At 44.1% G+C, this 18,265-nt stretch overlaps 1 protein-coding gene across 2 annotated transcripts in view; it reads right to left on the bottom strand.

Annotated features, from left to right (window-relative positions):
* Nucleotides 1-18,265, bottom strand: part of CHRM2 (cholinergic receptor muscarinic 2) — a 175,522-nt gene that overhangs the window by 49,424 nt on the left and 107,833 nt on the right. The gene's annotated exons all lie outside the window — the stretch shown is intronic.

Raw genomic sequence — 18,265 nt, 5'->3', positions numbered from 1 at the left:
CTGCAAGAAGATCAAACCTATCCATTGTTAAGGAAATCAGCCCTGAGTGCTCACTGGAAGGACAGATCGTGAAGCTGAGGCTCCAATACTTTGGCCACCGCATGAGAAGAGAAGACTCCCTGGAAAAGACCCTGATGTTGGGAAAGACTGAGGGCACAAGGAGAAGGGGACAACAGAGGACGAGATGGTTGGACAGTGTTCTTGAAGCTACCAGCATGAGTTTGACCAAACTGCGGGAGGCAGTGGAAGAAAAGGAGTGCCTGGCGTGCTCTGGTCCATAGGGTCACAAAGAGTTGGACACGACTAAACGCCTAAACATCAACAACAACAAACCCATGATGGCTATGTTGCACCCTCACTGTTGGCAGGGCAAACTTTGGTAATATGGCACCCTGATAAGGGCAAAATTTGGCACCCCTCCAATATTTCTTATTTTCATGCCCTCTGCCCTCTCACCTTCTGTTCTGTGTCCCCTTGGCTCAGTGCCCTGTGCGGGGGAACCACCTGCACTGCCCTCAGTCTGGTGTTGCTGTCAGAGACAGTGTGCCTCTGAGCACCAGTTGCCGTTCCACACAAGTAGGAAGAGTGCTGTTGCACTGATGTCCTGCTTGCTTGCTCCCCACAGGTTGGTCACTGTGAAAACAGACGGTTGAAGTGATGGACCTCTGGCTTAATCCAGTGATGTCCTCCTTGTGTTCAAATGCACTCCTGTCTCATTTGCCAATTGGAAAACTGTATCGTGAAAGGAATAGGAGTTGTGGCTAATATGTGCACGGGCTGGGAAGGAGTGGGGTCATCCATCCCCTTCCCAAAAGTGGCCTCCAGCTAATGTGATTGCTGTCCAGGTAACGTAGAGTTAGACACAGCTGCTATTCCCCAGGATTTCTGTAAATCCCTGCCAGTGATGGGTCATAGCTTAGTGGCAGAGCATTCGCCTTGTACATAGAAGGTCCCATGTTCAATCCCCAGTACCCCCAGGTATTTATGTGAAAATACTCCTGTCTAAAACACTGGACAGGTGCTGACAGGCAGTGCAGTCCACACTGCTATGGTCTGATCTGGTGTAAGACACCTTCCAGTTCTCCAGCATTTTGCTTACTTGATTAAATAAAGGATGTAAAATGACAAACATAACCAGAACTAGAAAAGTGTGTGTGTAAAGAGAGGGGGAAGAGCAAACCTCAGCATGTATAGGTTAGTGAATAAGTTAACTAGCCCTGCAGACAAGCGAGAAATCTGCATCACTGTGAGTCCTTGCAGCTGCATTTTTATTGGAACACTTTGTATTCCAGACACATCTCTGAATCTTTTGCCAACCAGAAAGACACAGCTTAAAAGCCTCTCCTTTAATGACATCTCATTTGGGGTGGGGGAGGGACTTCTTCAACAGAGATTGATTCGCCCATGCATAAGGTCCAATAAAGTGCTGTTGGGTTTGTTTGTTTGTTTGTTTGTTTTTAAAAATAATAATTTCCCCATAACAAAATAATACAAAAGAGTAACAGCAATGTTCTGTTAGCAAATACACGGCAACAAGCGCACTCAAATATGCTGAATGCCAACCAGTGCATTATGGGTTCACTTGAACGTACAGACAGGGCCATGGTGGGGTAGTGGTGGTGCATGAATTGAGCCCTGTGCTATGAGAGGGGGAGCTGTGCACAGCCCTAGGCAACCACAGTCAGCATTCTTGCTGCCTGGCAAGCCCTGATATCTCCCATTCCACCAGCATGACTCTTCATCTCCAGCCTTCTTGGAGAGTGAAAGGCCTTTGCTGGTGCCACTGCTACAAAAGGAAAAAGAATTAGATAAGGGCCGAGACAGAGGCAGCTGAGACAATGAACAAGGCAGGGTGGTGGCGGCATCCTTGAGGTTTGCAAAGTACCATACATAAACACTAAGCAAAAGCCTCATTAAAATATTTATTTTATTTTATTTTATGATGGAAGGAATATTCGTTGCAATTTACGAAATGCAATTTTCATCCAACTATTACATTTTGTATCAGCATAAGCAGATTACTCTAATGCTCACAACCACTTAGAAACAGTTAATGGCTCGGGGATGAGGCTGATCAGTTCCTGCCTAACCCTCTATGCTGTTGCTGCCCAGGTATTCAATCCCAGGTTTGTCTGCAGATGGCATAAAACAGTGCTCTTCAACCTTGGCTCCCCATAAGTTGTTGGGCTACAGGTTCCATCATCCCCAACCAGCTGAACCAATGGTGAGGGATGGTGGGAGTTGTAGTATATATAATAACACTTTGGGACCAAGGTTGCAGAACAATGACATAACACTATAGCCAAAATGCATGTAAAGGAAACAATCATTTTCTTTTTAATACTGTCATTGCCCCAAATCCCTGCATCATTCATGTGACCTGCAAATGTTCTGACAGACCTCAGCAGACACCATCACAGCCACCATAATCTACAAGAATCATCTGAAAATATAGGTAGGCTAGAAGAAGCAGCCTTGGGAGGTAGATACAAAAAATGAGGTGGAATAGGGGAAGGGAGCAAAAGAAACAGAAGGGACTGAGGAAAATGTACGTCCACCAGCAGTACCCTTGGCAAGTGACACAATAAAGCTTTTCCCTGAAGAGCTCCTCTAGTGATTATAACTGGCAAAATATCAAATCTTTAAAACTTCTGAAGTTTCGATTTACTTTTTGATTACACTCTAGCCAGAAGCACTGTGGCTCTTTGCTTTTTTTCATATTCAGGAAGAAAGACTGAAGTTGTTTTGCACTGAATGTGTGAGTGGAGAATCACTAATTATTCACCCCAACTGACTTTTAAAAAACACCACATTTTCATTGTTCATTTAAAGCTGATGAAAGTATAAAAGCAAGACACTGGATACTAAAGAGGACCCAGTGAAATGGAATAGAGGTTGGAATAATGTAATTCTGCTCTTCACCTAATTCTGAGAGCCAGTGTGGTGTGGTGGTTAGAGCGCCGGACTAGGACCTGGGAGACCTGAGTTCAAATCCCCTCTCGGCTTTGTGCCAGTCACCAACTCTCAGCCTAGTCTACCTCACAAGGTTGTTGTGGGGATTATATAGAGAAGGGGAGAAACATGCATGACACCTTGAAGTCCTTGAAAAAAGGTGGGGTAAAAAAATGTGATAAATAGATAAATAAACAATTCTGTTCCCACTGGGCCATCATGAAAAGGGGAGTGTGCTACACTGAATTCTTGATCCCAAGAATCAACGGTATCTCTTCCACACAAATACTAAATAAAAAGAACAATAGTAGCTAACATATGTGTGCATTCTCCCCCTGCCCTCCAGGTCTTGCTCATAAATACAAAAAAAGATGGAAAGTAATATTGGCCACAATTTGGCAGCACAATTTGAATTGTGGTCCAGCAATAGTAATGGAGAAGTTCTGTTTTTGTTCCTAATTTAATCAGATCCTACCTAAACTGCACTTTCCAAAACAAAATGCAGCTATCATTCCAAATTCGCTTTTGTCTGAATTTTGCAATGCAGTTCTCCAACTCAAATATATATTCAAATGTGTGCATAAAACGCATATTTAAATGAAAAATAGCATACAAAAATACATTTTATTCTGGAATAATGACTCTCAAAACTGTGTATATTAGAAGAAATTACACTAAAATGGTGATGAATTTCCATGAGGACTTTTTAACTGCAAAAAGATGCAAACTGATGTAGAAATGAGATAGACTGAACTGAACTGAACTGAAGATTTGGAAGCGGGAAGAGGAGAAATGGAGAGAACTGACAGATTTGTCTGTCCAGCCTGAACAATGGTGATTTGTGTGATATGGAGTGGGGGAGACTTAAAACTCGTCTACATTCTGAATGTTCTCTGAAATGATTTTAAATTATAGAGAAACTTGATCTAAACTCTTTCCAGTTCACGTTTCCACAAGTTAGCTTGTGCATGAGGAGAGGAGATTTGGAGCTAACTAAATATGATTCCATTTGCAAGATTAAGACCTCTGAGAAATATAATCGGAAGCAAGCATTACTCAACAGGAAGCTTGAAAAGAGGCGAGGCAGAAAGGAGACCTGCGAGCAATAGTGGACATTAATTGGATACAGGTTTTTCTGTGTGCTAGAGTGGCATCGGAAGAATGGCGCAATTGTCAACTACAATGCGGAGAAACATTTTATCATGGAGAAGAAAGGCGATCGCACATCTTGCCATAATCACACTGATGAGGCAGCATAGAGAGAAGCACATTCATTTTGAGGTGCCTCACACAAAGGTGTAGACAAAGATGGGGCATTTAAAAGAGAAGTGGGAGATAAGATAAATGGATGGCTGGATGATGGAGCCAAAAGGACATGGTGCACCATCTGCAATTACCAAATGTGGCAATATTAAGGAAGCAGGAGGATTTGCTTTTGCCTGGCTAAAAGGGCATACAAATGAGATGAAATTAAGATGGGGGAAATGTAGCTTGAGTGCCTACTTGCAGCTGTAGTAATAGCGAAGGTATTTTTCTCCAAGGGAAGGGAGGGAACTCCACTTCCCACAGACATTTAGAACCAGAGTTTATAAAGGAATGAATTGAGGGGGGAGAAATGTGCAAAGAGACTCATAGTCTAATCAGTGTCTCCCAGCCTTTTCGTCAGTATGAGCCTCATAGTGGATTTTACAGCACTTTCATAGAATCATAGAGTTGAGGGTTATCTAGTCCAGCACCCTGTAATTCAGGAATATCTATTTACTTGGTGCTCAAAAACAGCTTAGTGGTTGTGCAGTTTTTAAGCATGCAGAAACTCCCTGGTTCAGTCCCCAGGAAGAGAAGATGAATTCCCTGCCTCAGATCCTGGAGAGCCACTGGCAGTCAGTGTAAATAATACTGAGATATATGGTCCAATGACCGGACTTGGTATAAATCCGTTGTGGAGTCTACTGTTTAGGACTTATTTTCTTCTTCTTGAATATATTGTAAGGAGAATTGGACAGGGACAGCAACCCTGTGACCTTACAGACAGTGTTGGACTGCAGCTCCCATCATCTCTGACCAAGGCTGGCTGGGGTTGATGGGTACTGGAGTCCAACAACATCGGGAGAGCCACAGCAGGCTCCTCGCCCCTGGTTTCGGATGAGAATTTGTGCCAAGTGGTGGCTCAGTTTTTAGGGTTCAGTATCTGACTTCAATATGGGAGGATGAGCTATGCAGATTATTCTCTCTCTTCACACACACACACAAACACACACACACAACTTAAGTTATTATAGAAATAACACACTTAAACACACATATATATCATGAAACATTCTGTCATATTCTTAGGCCATGATCTTCAACCCAGTTCAGAGAAAGAGGAGGCAGTGCCCTTGAAACCATCACTTCCCAGTCCTAGACCATCCAGGCCAGAGGGTGTGTCCATGCCCAACTCTTCCAGCTCAGAGGACACCTCATGTCAGAGTTTCCCAAACTTTTCATATTGGTGGCACACCTTTTAGACATGCATCCATTTCGTGACACAGTAATTCAGTTTTACTAGGAAACTGGAGGTTGAACTAACCTTTTCCTGGCCCTGGGAGGAGCGTGGGGAGAGTACATGCGACACACCCACACACTGCAGTCAACACGCTAACATGTTGCGACACATGGTTTGGAAAGCTCTGCCTCGCCTAGACAGCTTTCACCACCCCCATGCTGTAGGAGCCAGCGGGTGCAGAATAAGATAGCCCTTGAAATAACAAATAGCTCCTTAAAGGCGGTGGGAATAACAGTGAGTATCAGGTTGGCCAGGCTTTATAAAACCTCAGAAAGCCTCAGCGCCCTGCTTGCAATGCCATTAAGGTTACATTGGGTGCAGGCTGCTGAGGCAACAGCACTGTCTGAGGGAGGCTTTGCAGGCCCTGAGTCTTATGGAGCCCTCTGGGACCTAGGCTCCTAGACTCTTATTTGGTCTACACTGTTCAAGTCTTAACAGCTTTGCTTGAAATGTGAGTGCCCTGGACTCTCCTTGACACATGTGCTTGCACAAACAGGGTGGCAGCCAAGGGACAGACAGAACCCTCTCTTAATGGGAGTTCTCAAAAGCCTAATACCACAGTGACAAAGAGAATAATTTCAGAAAGGAAAATGTCTTGGACATATAATTTGGATAAGAAAATTGGCTTCCAGGTGGAAAAGTCAAAATTAGAAACGGAACTGTTAGAACCCAAAACTAAGAATCTGTCAAGAATGCATAATTTGCTGTTGAAATGGAATACTCAGGATGAAACGGTGAAATCTGTTATGATTAAATGGGCACAGGATGTTGGACACAATATTATGTTTGCTGACTGGGAACAGTTATGGACCACAGGTATGAAGTTTATGGCATGTAATGCCTTAAGAGAGAATATTATGAAAATGATATACAGGTGGTACATGACCCCAGTCAAGCTTGCAAAAATCTATCATTTGCCCGATAATAAATGTTGGAAATGTAAAGAAACTGAAGGTACATTCTTTCACCTTTGGTGGACGTGCCCAAAGATTAAGGCCTTCTGGGAAATGATATATAATGAATTGAAAAAGGTATTTAAATATACCTTCCTGAAGAAACCAGAGGCCTTTCTCCTGGGCATTGTCGGCCAACTGGTGCCAAAGAAGGATAGAACTTTCTTTATGTATGCAACAACAGCAGCAAGAATACTCATTGCAAAGTACTGGAAGACACAAGAACTACCCACCCTGGAAGAATGGCAGATGAAGGTGATTGACTACATGGAATTGGCAGAAATGACTGGCAGAATCCGAGATCAGGGAGAAGAGTCGGTGGAAGAAGACTGGAAGAAATTTAAAGGCTATTTACAGAAATATTGTAAAATTAATGAATGTTAGAAGGATGTTGGAAAGAAACTAAGTGGTTTCCAGCTATAATGCTTTAAGAGTTAAGAAAAAAAAAGGGTTCTACAAATGGGTAAAAGTTTAATGGTAAGGATTTGCTGAACTAACAAATTGAACTGGAAGACAAAGAAGGGAGGTATGAGGAGGTCCGGGGAAATAAGTGTAAGGAAGTTATGTTATGGAAAATTAATGTGTTTTTAACTATTTTTATTTTGTATGTTTTTTTTATTTTTCACTTTTTTTGTTATACCTTACAAACTCTTAATAAATATCTTCTTTAAAAAAAAAAGGAAAATGTCTTGTTACTGTGATGTAGATGATCTGTTGCTTTTGGTTTTAGGGTGTTGCTGTAATCTGCTCTGCAATTTTTATTTTAAAAAAAACAGAGAGTGGAATGTAAATGTTTAAAATAAACGATTTGTTTATTTATTGGTAAATCAAGTATGTGCCAACACTTATAATAAACAACTCAGATAAAGTACCAGTTTACTCCTTATCTAAAGCTTAGCTCATAACAACTTATTTCTTACCCAAAGAATCCTGAATTGTAACACCACAATAGCAACTCAGCAGCTCAGCAACAGAGCATCTGCTTGGCATGCAGAAGGTCCTGGGCTCATTCCCTGGCATCAAGTAAAGATGGGAGATACCCCTGCCTGAACCTTTGGAGAGCTGCTGCCAGCCAGTGTTGACCGTGCTGTATTGGATGGATGGACAAGTGCTCTGATCCAGTATAAGGCAGCTTCCTATGTTCCCAAGACAGTACAAGATGAATAGCAGCATCTTCTTCCAAGTCTAGGACATTATTTGTTTATTTATCTGAACTCTTAATGTACCAGTTAACTACAATAGCCTCCACAAGTGGTTGTAAAGATACAATATACAAAATATAAAAAACCACTTTAAACTATAAAATCAACATCAATTTAAAATGCTTGTTGGAATAATAAAAGAAGCGTCCTGTAGGCGCTGGAAGTTCTGTAGGGAGCAGGGTCTGTCTGACCCTCAGCTGAAAGGGAATTCTATAAAACTGGGGCCATAATACTTAACAGAGTGCTGCTGGCATATACGAGTTATGCGTCTGAGCCATGGGAGACCATAAACAATGACTCCCCAAAAGACCTGTGATTGAGCAGAGATATAAGGGATTAGGTGGTGCTAATAGTAACAGTATTACTATGACCTGATAGAGTGCGGTAGGTGAGACTCACCATGGCTGCAAAGGCCCAGTTTCCTTGTGTTGCCAAGCTCTCTCTCCCAGTCCCCTTTGAGAAAAAGTTCTTTTCTCTCAGCCAGAGCCTAGTTTGCCACCTGCCTCTCTCCCTTCCTCCCCACCCCTCACGTTCACCTCCTCTGCCTCTTATCTTTTATCCCATTTCCTGATTTAACACTAGAAAAGAAAGGAGTGTTAAGACAGACATTCAATGTGAGGAAATCAGTTCAGGATGGATTTATTTTAAAATAGATTTAACCTTACAGCTGGTTCAAGTTTAAAAATTCACTTTGACATATTTGCTCACAGTTGCTGACAAAAGGGAAAAAAGGACGACTTTGTGCTTGGGTATTTCTGGAAGAAAGAGATGGGCACTTTTTGATTCTGCGTCTCTTCCTCCCCCACCAAAGATGCTTGAAGGATTTGAGCAAAACCAAGCTCAAGTAGGGGATGGGAGGCAGAGCAATGGTAGAGAACACACCTTTGCGTGCAGAAGGTCACAGGTTCAGTCTGTCATCTCCAGAGAAAGACCCTGCCTGAAACCATGGAGATCTGCTGCTAGTCAGTGTGGGCCATACTGAGCAGTGGCTTAGCATGGGGGAGGCAGAGGGGCAGTGGTGCCGGGTGCAAAATTATTAGGGGGTGCAAAATGTCAAAAGGAAAATTGCTGGCACTTCCCAGCTTACTGCTGTCGTCTTCCATGCTGTGATTTCCAACTCCCCAGATTCAGAAAGTCCCCCTTTTAAAAGAAACAAGCCATCGCATGGACTCGCTACAAACAAACAAAGCAGCAAGCAGAAAGTTTGTTTTGCTTTTCCAGCCGCTTCTGATTTTAGGGTTCTTATGGACCAAGTTTGGGTACTGTAAACGTGGTCCATTTAAGCCCCACCTAGCAAAACTTCTAGTTCAGCATCCCATTCTCAGTAGACAATTGGATGCCTGTGCAAAGCCCACAAGCAGGACCTGAGTGATCTCCCCACCTGTGATTCCCAGAGACTGGGATCCAGAGACATGCTGCCTTCAACACTGGAGGTAGAATATAACCATGACGGCTAGTAGCTATTCATAGCCTTATCCTCTGTGAATTTCTCAAATCCTCTTTTCAAATGACCAAATTGTTTTACTCTGTTTTAACGTTGGATTTTAGGTGACTTTGGTATCTGTGCTATTTCGTGCCATGCTTGAAATGTTCTTGTTCTCTTCTATAACTAACAAATAATAAACAAAACAGTCCTGTTCAGGCACTCGGAATATATAACAGTGGCCGCTGGTGCCCATTAGAAGTGGTAAGCTAGAAGGCAAGGATACAATGAAACCTCGGTTCTCGAACTGCTCTGTTCCTGAACGTTTCGGCTCCCAAACATCAAAAACCTGGCAGTAAGTGTTATGGTTTTCAAACGTTCCTCGGAACCCGAACATCTGACATGGCTTCCGATCTGCAAAAAGCCTAGCTGTCAGCCAATTGGAAGCCGTGCCTCGGAATTTGAATGTTTCGGAAGTCGAACGTCCTTCCGGAACGGATTACGTTCGACTTTCAAGGTTCCATCTGTAACAACATTCAGTGGCCCTAGAGCCAATTGAAAGGCTGAGCCAACTGGCTCTAGTTTTGTCCCCATCTTTCTCCCTGCTTAGTTCCCAAAAATGAAACACCGAGACAAAGGGGGAGAAAACTGACAGGCAGTGCTACCCCCAGGATTAGTTGTAAGTAAGAAGTCAGAGAGCATGGGGTGGTTGAGGTTAGTGGGGCAGCATCCCATTTGCCCTAATGGTCCAGCATGAATCAGGCTGGTCTGATTCAGGTTTTGTGTTCTTATCTCCCCCTACCCATAGGATTGCTTTGGCTATATGTCTTTTTTTCAGGGGGAGGGGATCATATAAAGAGAATGAAAAGCAAAGAGGAGGTTCAACTCATTTTACTCCCCATTTTGAAACCACTCCACTTTGCTGCTGTAAGAGGTGTGTGTATATGTGGAAGAAGGAAATCTTAGGATGGGAAGCAGATACTTTAAAGGGCTCTCTGGAAAAAAATTATTAGCAATTGAAAGAAAGATCACATATACCCTTCCTGTGTGCATCTTGGCTATTGAAACATAATCAGAGTCACTATAAAATGCAGTGGTATGATACGAAGCCCATTGTACATTAGCCCTACAGATTGAACACCAGGCTTCATGCTTATTGCAAAAGCAATTTCTTTCTGGAGATTTAAAATCTTGAGTTAAACTGTGGGGGCAGAGGTTACAATGGCTTGTCTCTTTGTGCAGCTTTCAACACAATGGAGCACTGATTGTGGCTTTTTAGAACACTATCATAATACAGATAAGAATAAGAAGAAACTGGGTTTTAGAGGATTGTAATGTTTGCTAGAAAGGAAGGAAGGAGCTTGGTCTATTTTGACATGACGGAGATTGCAAAGACTGTTGCAAAAGCAATCCAAGTTATCAATCATGAATGAAACATCAAAACTTCCAATTACTTCAACAAGGACCCAAATCACCCTGGTGATTTTTGCTTACATTTCATTCTACCAACAGAGATGGTATTTGTAATGCTTGTTAATTTTTGAATAAGGTACTGCAGTTATAGGCACATCAACACAACAACAAAACAGTGGAACTTTGTTCGGAAAGAAAAAAACAAACAAACCAATGGCAGCTTCAGTCCCTATAAAAGGGAGAATATGTAGCAATAAATTCAATGGCCAGGTGAGATTTTAGTTATGCTTGGCAATGTGCAGTGTGCATCTCCATCCTTAGAATGAGAGGAAGGTGTGCACCACTGCAGAACCAATGCAATGAAAGGATGCACTGAAAGGTTAACTGGATTTGACCAGTGGTCAGCGTCCTTTGGGACTGGTAAAGCATAAGGCAGGAGGCCAACACTAGGTGGCGTCAACAACAGGCTGAACCAACTAATTCTAGTTTCATCCCTGGTCTCCTCACTGCTGAATTCCAAAAATGCAACACTGAGCCTAAGAAGGTCAGGGTGACAGGAACTATGTAAAAAGGGAAGCAGGTGGAGGCCTGGTGGACCAGCCTCTGCTAGATTTGATTTGGCCCACTGCCCAATGCAAAGCTGCAACTTGTCTTTGATTAAGCAAAAAAGTATATTCAAGCTGTTCTATTTCAGATAACTGCTCTGTTGAACCAATGGCAGAGTCAAAATGTATTCGGCTAAATATCATATTTCCAAGACATAAGAAAAGCCCTGCTAGATTAGGCCAAAAGTCCATCCAGTCTAGCATCCTGTTTTCACAGTGGTCAATGAGATACCCATGGGAAGTCTGCAAGCAGAATGCAGCTCTTCTAATGGAAAAAGGGGAGGCAATGTTTCCTGATTTCTCCTTCTACTTTGCAGTCCCCAGTGCCCTCTGGGAATTGACTCTCATGCCTCCCAGCACAAGGTGGAAGGAGGCGTGCTGCAGAGAGAATGGTGTGCTGGCAGAAATTGCTTCCTCTTCTCTTTCATCAGTGGAGGTGTCTGCTGGATCCACAAGGACCAGGACACCAAGTGAATTCCACCCATAGCTGAGCACAGGACGTGCCTGAGATGAAGGACCAGTTGATGCATCTTCCCCAGGACTAGCAGTTGAGACTTATTTCAGCAATGGTAGGGGGATAGTATTTTCCACTGCATTTGAGGCAGCGGACTAGCTTACAAAGTCCAGAGGGCCAGCCATATAGGAGAACAGGAACCTAAGTTATACTGAGTCAGACCACAGGACCATATAGCTCAGTATTGTCTACGCTGACCAGCAATGGTTCTCTGGGCTTTCAGGCAGGGGTCTCTCCCAGCCATACCAGGAGATGCCAGGAAGTCCATTCACCTTTTATCTGGTGTATGGCGTTGCAGCCAGTCAGCTGAGCCTCAACAGTTTTCCAGCATAGGGGGAGGTACACTGCCTCTCCACCCCCTACACCACGGCCAGCCATGTCATTTGTGCTGGGGACAGTCCCAGCCAATCTGCTCCTAGGGTGGGTGTGGCCACGGGCCATTTAATCTTGGCATGGCTGGCCAGCACCCTCTTCCTTGCCTACCTAGTAGCAATCGTCACAACTTTTGTGAGGTTAGGCACTGAGTAAGCCTTTGTTCGGTTGGAGGGGAGGCTGTTGTCTTCTCCTGCCCCTCCTTAGTAAGGGTATCCTGTTAAAGGGGTCCAGGGTGTGAATACTGTCTGAAGCCTGGGCATGGGCTAGGGCCATGTCACAGCCCCTACAGGGACCCCTTGGGGTGGTGCCACCATCTGATGTATGTTATAGGGCACCCGCTATCGATGGTTCACCCTTCCATGGACTCCCTGCAGACAGGCAGGAGTCAAGATATAGCCTGGCTTCACCCCAATGCCTAAGCCAAACCGCTCACATCTGTAACCAATAAAGTTGTGGCCTATTTGAACCCATAAACCAAAATACTCCATGTCAGTGTGATTTACTGTTCTCCTGGGAACTTTGTGGCTCGGGTGTCTTGGCATGCAATTGAACCTGGGGCCTTTTGTATATAGCACACACAGCTTTATCTTCTACCTGAAGGAAATGGTCACTGGGTTTGGCAGAAACTGGGGCTCCTGCTGCTGTTTCCCCCTGCTGGCGCCTGCCACCTGAGACAATCGCCTTGCTTTGTAATATGGTGGGGTCGGTCCTGATGAAGCACACTGAGGGATTTTCTCTCCTGCTTTTAAACTGCTAATGATATCTATCACTTTCTTTATTTGAAGTGTGGGGACCTGGTGGGGCTGGTGGGGAAAATCTGTTAGACAGCGGCATCCTGGGGATGATGTATGGAAGCGTACAATGATTTTCTCCTCTCCCAGGCTTGCGATTTTTCATGTCCACATCAAGATGCCCCAGGCAAGCAGACCAATAATCTCAGAACACAAGGGGCTACCAAGCTGCTATATACACCACAAACTTCTGAGGCCTTAGAGGAGGCCTAGAAATTTGTGTAGCTCAATCAAGATGGCTCTCTCCCCATTTTCCCCACCACAGCAACTGTCAGCTACAAGATCATGATGGATTTTCTGGCCTGGGTAGTTGGCAGCATAGCTGGGTTATTAATAACATCTGTCTTTGCAGCTGCAATGCATTAATAGCTCTTCTGTCGCTAAAATGGTCTTGCCACCACTACCTTCCTTCATATCTCATCATAAAAATGATATCAAGCATTATCAGGATGTGTCACTTTCGAGAAAAACAAACATTAATTACGTTAGTGGGTTGAGTTAGGAGATCAAGACAACATGGCTAGGATGATCTCCCTATTTTCATTAGGGAAAGCCAACGGCACCAACCAAATTTGGAAAATTAAGAGCAGATAAAAGGAGGTACTTCTTCATGCAGCGCACAGCTAAACCATGGAGCTTGCTCCTGCAGGAAGCAATGAAGGACAACATCTGGGGTGGCTTTAAAAGGGGGTTAAGGCTTTCAATAGCTGCCAGCCATGATGGCTCTGCTCTGTCTCCACAGCTGGAGGCAATAATGCTTCTGAATACCGCTTGCTGCAAACTGCAGGAGGGGACACTGCTCCCCTGTGTCCTACTTGAGGCTTTCCCACAGGCATCTGGTTGGCCTCTGTGAGAGGGCAGAGTCTGCAAAGTCAGCATGTGACTCACAGAACAGAGAACCAGTCAAGCCCTGCCTGATATGCTTTTACTTGTGTAGTGATGATGATTTGTGCTGATGTTGGTATAGGGGTGGTTATACGCAGATCCTGCTTTCAAAACTACGTGCATCTGCAAAAGGTTTTCGGTGGTCATACTGCTTCCTTCCCAAGCAGTGCATGCCTTGTAACTTCCCAGTGAAGTCCTGCAACATTTCATAGCACTGGTGTTCTGGCATTACTGTTTCTGTCTATCTTTTGCGACACTACAGGGCAAGATGGCAAAAATGTGAAAAGCATCATGCAGCAACTAGTAACGTGGGGTGGACAAAGGATTGCTGCATCCGGGGGGTTTCACCAGATGACCCACATGGTCTCTTCCAACTCTACAACTCTATGTCCATTATAAATCCACCACTAACATGCTATCATTGCATCAGTGGTATGTCACAGAAGACACCTACACAAAACCAGACTAGAGGTACCCACTGTGATCTCAAAGTACTGCCAGCGCCAAGCCTGAATCTTGCATAATTGCAGAGCAGCTCACGGCAGGATGGCTGGGAGACTGAACTGAGCAAAGGAGGGTGTGAAGAGGCCCTCCATGTCTCAGAGCAAAATGTGGCAATGAAGCATGTTTCTGGCTCAATGTCACCTCAGCTTCCTCCTCCACCACCACCACCATTGTGATGATTGCAACAAAACGTTAAAGCTCTCTTTCTCTCTCTCTTTACCTGCCCATCTTTGCAAGCCCAGCCGGGTGGCTGAAAACAGAAGCTTTTGGCTTTCCCTCTCTGTTCGTCAACACAAACAATAAAGGCCCAGTTATTAGAATTTAGCTGGCAATTGCGCTGATGCCATCAGAATAAAACCCAGCTCATTCTTTTGGAGAGTATAATAGCTCTGCATTGCTAACAATAGTAAAAAAATTGGGTTTGGTGAGTCAATGGAGTGGAAATGTCTCAAGGACATGCAGATCCTGTGTAGTAAGAAAAAACTGGCTCCGTCCCCCTCCTTATATCCCCCTCTTTTTGTGCTTGGCTCTGATTTTCAACCAGAAGCTAATATTTGAGGACAAGAAGGGTTGTCAAATTGGCTCTATTTAAGATTATGAGAGGCTGTTAACCATAATTGGCAGAGCCCTTGGAATCCCTTGGTTCAGAGCGAGATGGTGGGAATGCCACTCTGAGAATGCTACACACCTCTCCCAAAGGCCACTGACTGGGGTTCCCTCTCCATTGACCTTATTCTGTTGCTAAATCGGCAGACGAGGCAAACTGTGGCTTCTCCCAACCCATTTTCTCTAATGATTGGGAAAGGACTGACAAATAAGGGGATTCCCCCTCCCCCAGTTTGAAATCTCGTGCAGCATTATGAACTTGACCGCAGATGCCTCTGCATTTGGGTTCAGCTGTTGATCCTGTTCCTGCTGCTGCTAGCCGGCTCTCCCTGCCAATTCCACAGCAAGCTTACCCTTGTGAAATGCAACCACCAGCATGGAGGGCTCACAGGATACAACGGAAGCATGGTAAGCCTTTCCTAGTCTAGATGTTCTTCAGAATTTGATAGGAGTGTCAACTCCTACCAAAGTGCTTGGAAGCAATCCTATGCCATGTGTCCTACTTTACAAAGGGCAGTCCTCTGCTTGAAGGACTGTGTGGTCCAAGTTTGGTTTGAAGATAAAGCAGCAATAAGAAGAGAGAGCAGCAGGAGCTCATTTGGCTGGAAATATGTCTGCCTATTTGGTACCTTTTCATATTTTCCGCTTTTCTCCTGCTAGTACAGTGGTACCTCAGGTTACAGATGCTTCAGGTTACAGGCGCTTCAGGTTACAGACTCCGCTAACCCAGAAATAGTACCTCGGGTTAAGAACTTTGCTTCAGGATGAGAACAGAAATTGCGCAGCAGCGGCACAGCGGCAGCAGGAGGCCCCATTAGCTAAAGTGGTGCTTCAGGTTAAGAACAGTTTCAAGTTAAGAACGGACCTCTGGAACAAATTAAGTACTTAACCTGAGGTACCACTGTAATTTCTCTCTAGTTTCATTGCATTGTTTCATTAGGATGGGCAATTGCGTTTCATAATGGGATGAGAAGCGATAGCAGTGATGCTAGGCTCCAGAACACAAAAAGAGCTCTCCCAGATCAGGGCCAAGGCCCATCCAGCCCAGCATTCTGCTCCCAAAGTGGCCAGCCAGATGCCTGTATGGGTAGTCCAATAGCAGGACATGGAGCCACCAGCACTCTCCGACCCATGTCCCCCGTGGTAATCAGAGGCATTCTGCATCCAACACTGGAAGCAATATAAGCCAGGATGACAAGTAGCCATTGATAGCTTCACCCTCTTATCATCTAGCATGGACAGAGCCTTCTGGTCATATGGATGAAGTGCCCCTAAAGGGAACTGAACTCATCAGCTGTTAAGTGCATGGGTTAAGCTTATCACTTGCTAAACGCTGCTTCTGCTGCCTATGTGGGCCCAGAAAGGAGTGGAAAGACAAGGATGAATATAACCAGGGGTTATGTTACATGAGTTACTACCATCGTGCCAACTCTGGCTTACAATCTACTCTTCACTGCTGGGATGTTTGTGAGATGAAGGAAGGGAGAGCAACAAAGAGACGGAGTGAACACAGCAATGTGTCATTGTACATTTGCAGGGATGTTTAGCAAATACACTGAGCATGCAAAGCATAGTGCCCAACCACCCAGGATGGGAAGCTGATGCATAGTTTCTCATGGGAGATCTGGGACTCAGCTACATTAGTAAAGAAACAACGATTTGCATGGGCTATAAACATGAAACACCAAATGGTGCCAGAGAGCAGGAAATATTTTAACACCATTTTCCATAGGTTTTTTTCCTCTCTCTTTTGTTATAACGATCTAATTTCGGACTTATTTATAGCATGTTTTTCCCCCTGTGTGTAGATCCACCCCTGGAGATGCAGAGAAGACTGGCTAAGGTCTATAAGGAAGAGGAAGTGCTGGGTGAAACTCAAATAGGAGTGGGACCTCTATGTAGAGAGACCAGATGTAGGGCTGGCCTAGATTTAGGGAGCCAATCCGGATGATATCCCAGGCCTGTGATCTTGTGATCTGTGAGTTTTAGAATCTAGGAATTCCCTTAGCCTTAGACAACAAGGTTGCCTTACATCCAGCAGTTCCTTTCTCCTACAACCACTTCTGATATTCCCAACAGAATTACCTAAGAGCAGTTAGGTCATTTTAGAGTCTGGGCTTAATGGTCTCATGAGGGACCCGTTGTTCTGTGTAGCCCTGCTGAATTTGGGAAGCCTCCAGCTCATCCTTACGACTGGGGCCCCAAAGTCCCACCCCGATGGCTCGGCTGAACACGATACAAGGGTTCCTAAGACTATGTATTGAGGAGGAGCTTCTTTGAAAGGCACAAGGTCTCTCAACAATCTGGCATTTTGCACGGAACAGGTTTGTTCTTGACTATATGCTGTCCTGGGCTCCTTCAAGGAATAAAGAAAGTCACCATAATATATTTGCCATGCTGTTTGCTAAGCCCTCATGGCCACAAAGCAGTAGAATGTTGAAAGGAGCCATTTGATCCGTCCATTATGGCACATAATGTTTATATCACAACTCATCAGGCACCAGCTGCAATGAATTACCCTGCAAAGCAAGATCCATATGCTGCAAAATGCTATAAACAATGTTTGTGTGTGTGTGCGCGCACACTGTTAGCTTAACTGACAGACAGAAGGGAGGTATAGGAACCTATACAAATTGTTATTTTAGTACTAAGCCTAATCCAAATGGAGAAGGGGGGGGAATAAGAAAAAAATAAAATATTTAAAGTTGCCCTTCCAGACTGAGGGTTTGGGGTTTTTGTTTTGTTTTGCGGTGTATACAGTATATTCTGCAACATGTTAAAAACAGCCCAATCAGAACAGCCCCCACGATATTCCACAAGCACTTGCAGGAGATATTTGATGCTAATCAGCAGGAGGATTTCCAAGATTTAAAGAAGAAACTTTTGGCCCCTCTTAGGCTTTCATGTGTGCACCTGGTATATTCTGTAACATGTAATTGAGGGAATAATAGTGCATGAGTGGTAGATTAATATTGGACTGCCCATATATCATTCTGCTTTATTGTTCTATGAAGACACCCCCCATGCTATTACTCTATTGTTATCTGGTTTAAAATGTGACATCTCCATCCCAGGTTAGTTCCTACAACATAACTGGTGTGTCTGTTCCATGAAAGCATTAGCTTTTATGTCATCCCTTTGTAATCACTGAATAACATGAAGGAAATTATTTGCAAATCCCTGCCCCCATCAAAGCTAATTTTTGAATGTATTTATTTATAATGGGTTCTTGTTTTTTAGGTTGCTTTTCTGGGCAGATGACTATCCAAAGCAGCTTACAATTAAAAACAATAAAAGGACACACACACTTAAGCAAACACGTGGTGTTGTTTTTAACAGAGCAGGAGAGAAGATAATTCAACCAGACCCGTCATCTATTATTGTGCATGAGTAAGGGGGCACACGTACTTTACTCTGGGCCCCATTGAACGCCAAGCAATTTTGAGGTGGCACAAGGCAAAAAGGACTCCTGGTATGCCCACTCCCTGAATATTTGT

The sequence above is a fragment of the Podarcis bocagei genome, assembly GCF_964188305.1.
Source record: "Podarcis bocagei genome assembly, chromosome: 10".
Lineage (NCBI taxonomy): Eukaryota > Metazoa > Chordata > Lepidosauria > Squamata > Lacertidae > Podarcis > Podarcis bocagei.
Note: the sequence above shows the minus strand (reverse complement) of the source record. Positions and strands in the feature narration are given on the sequence as shown.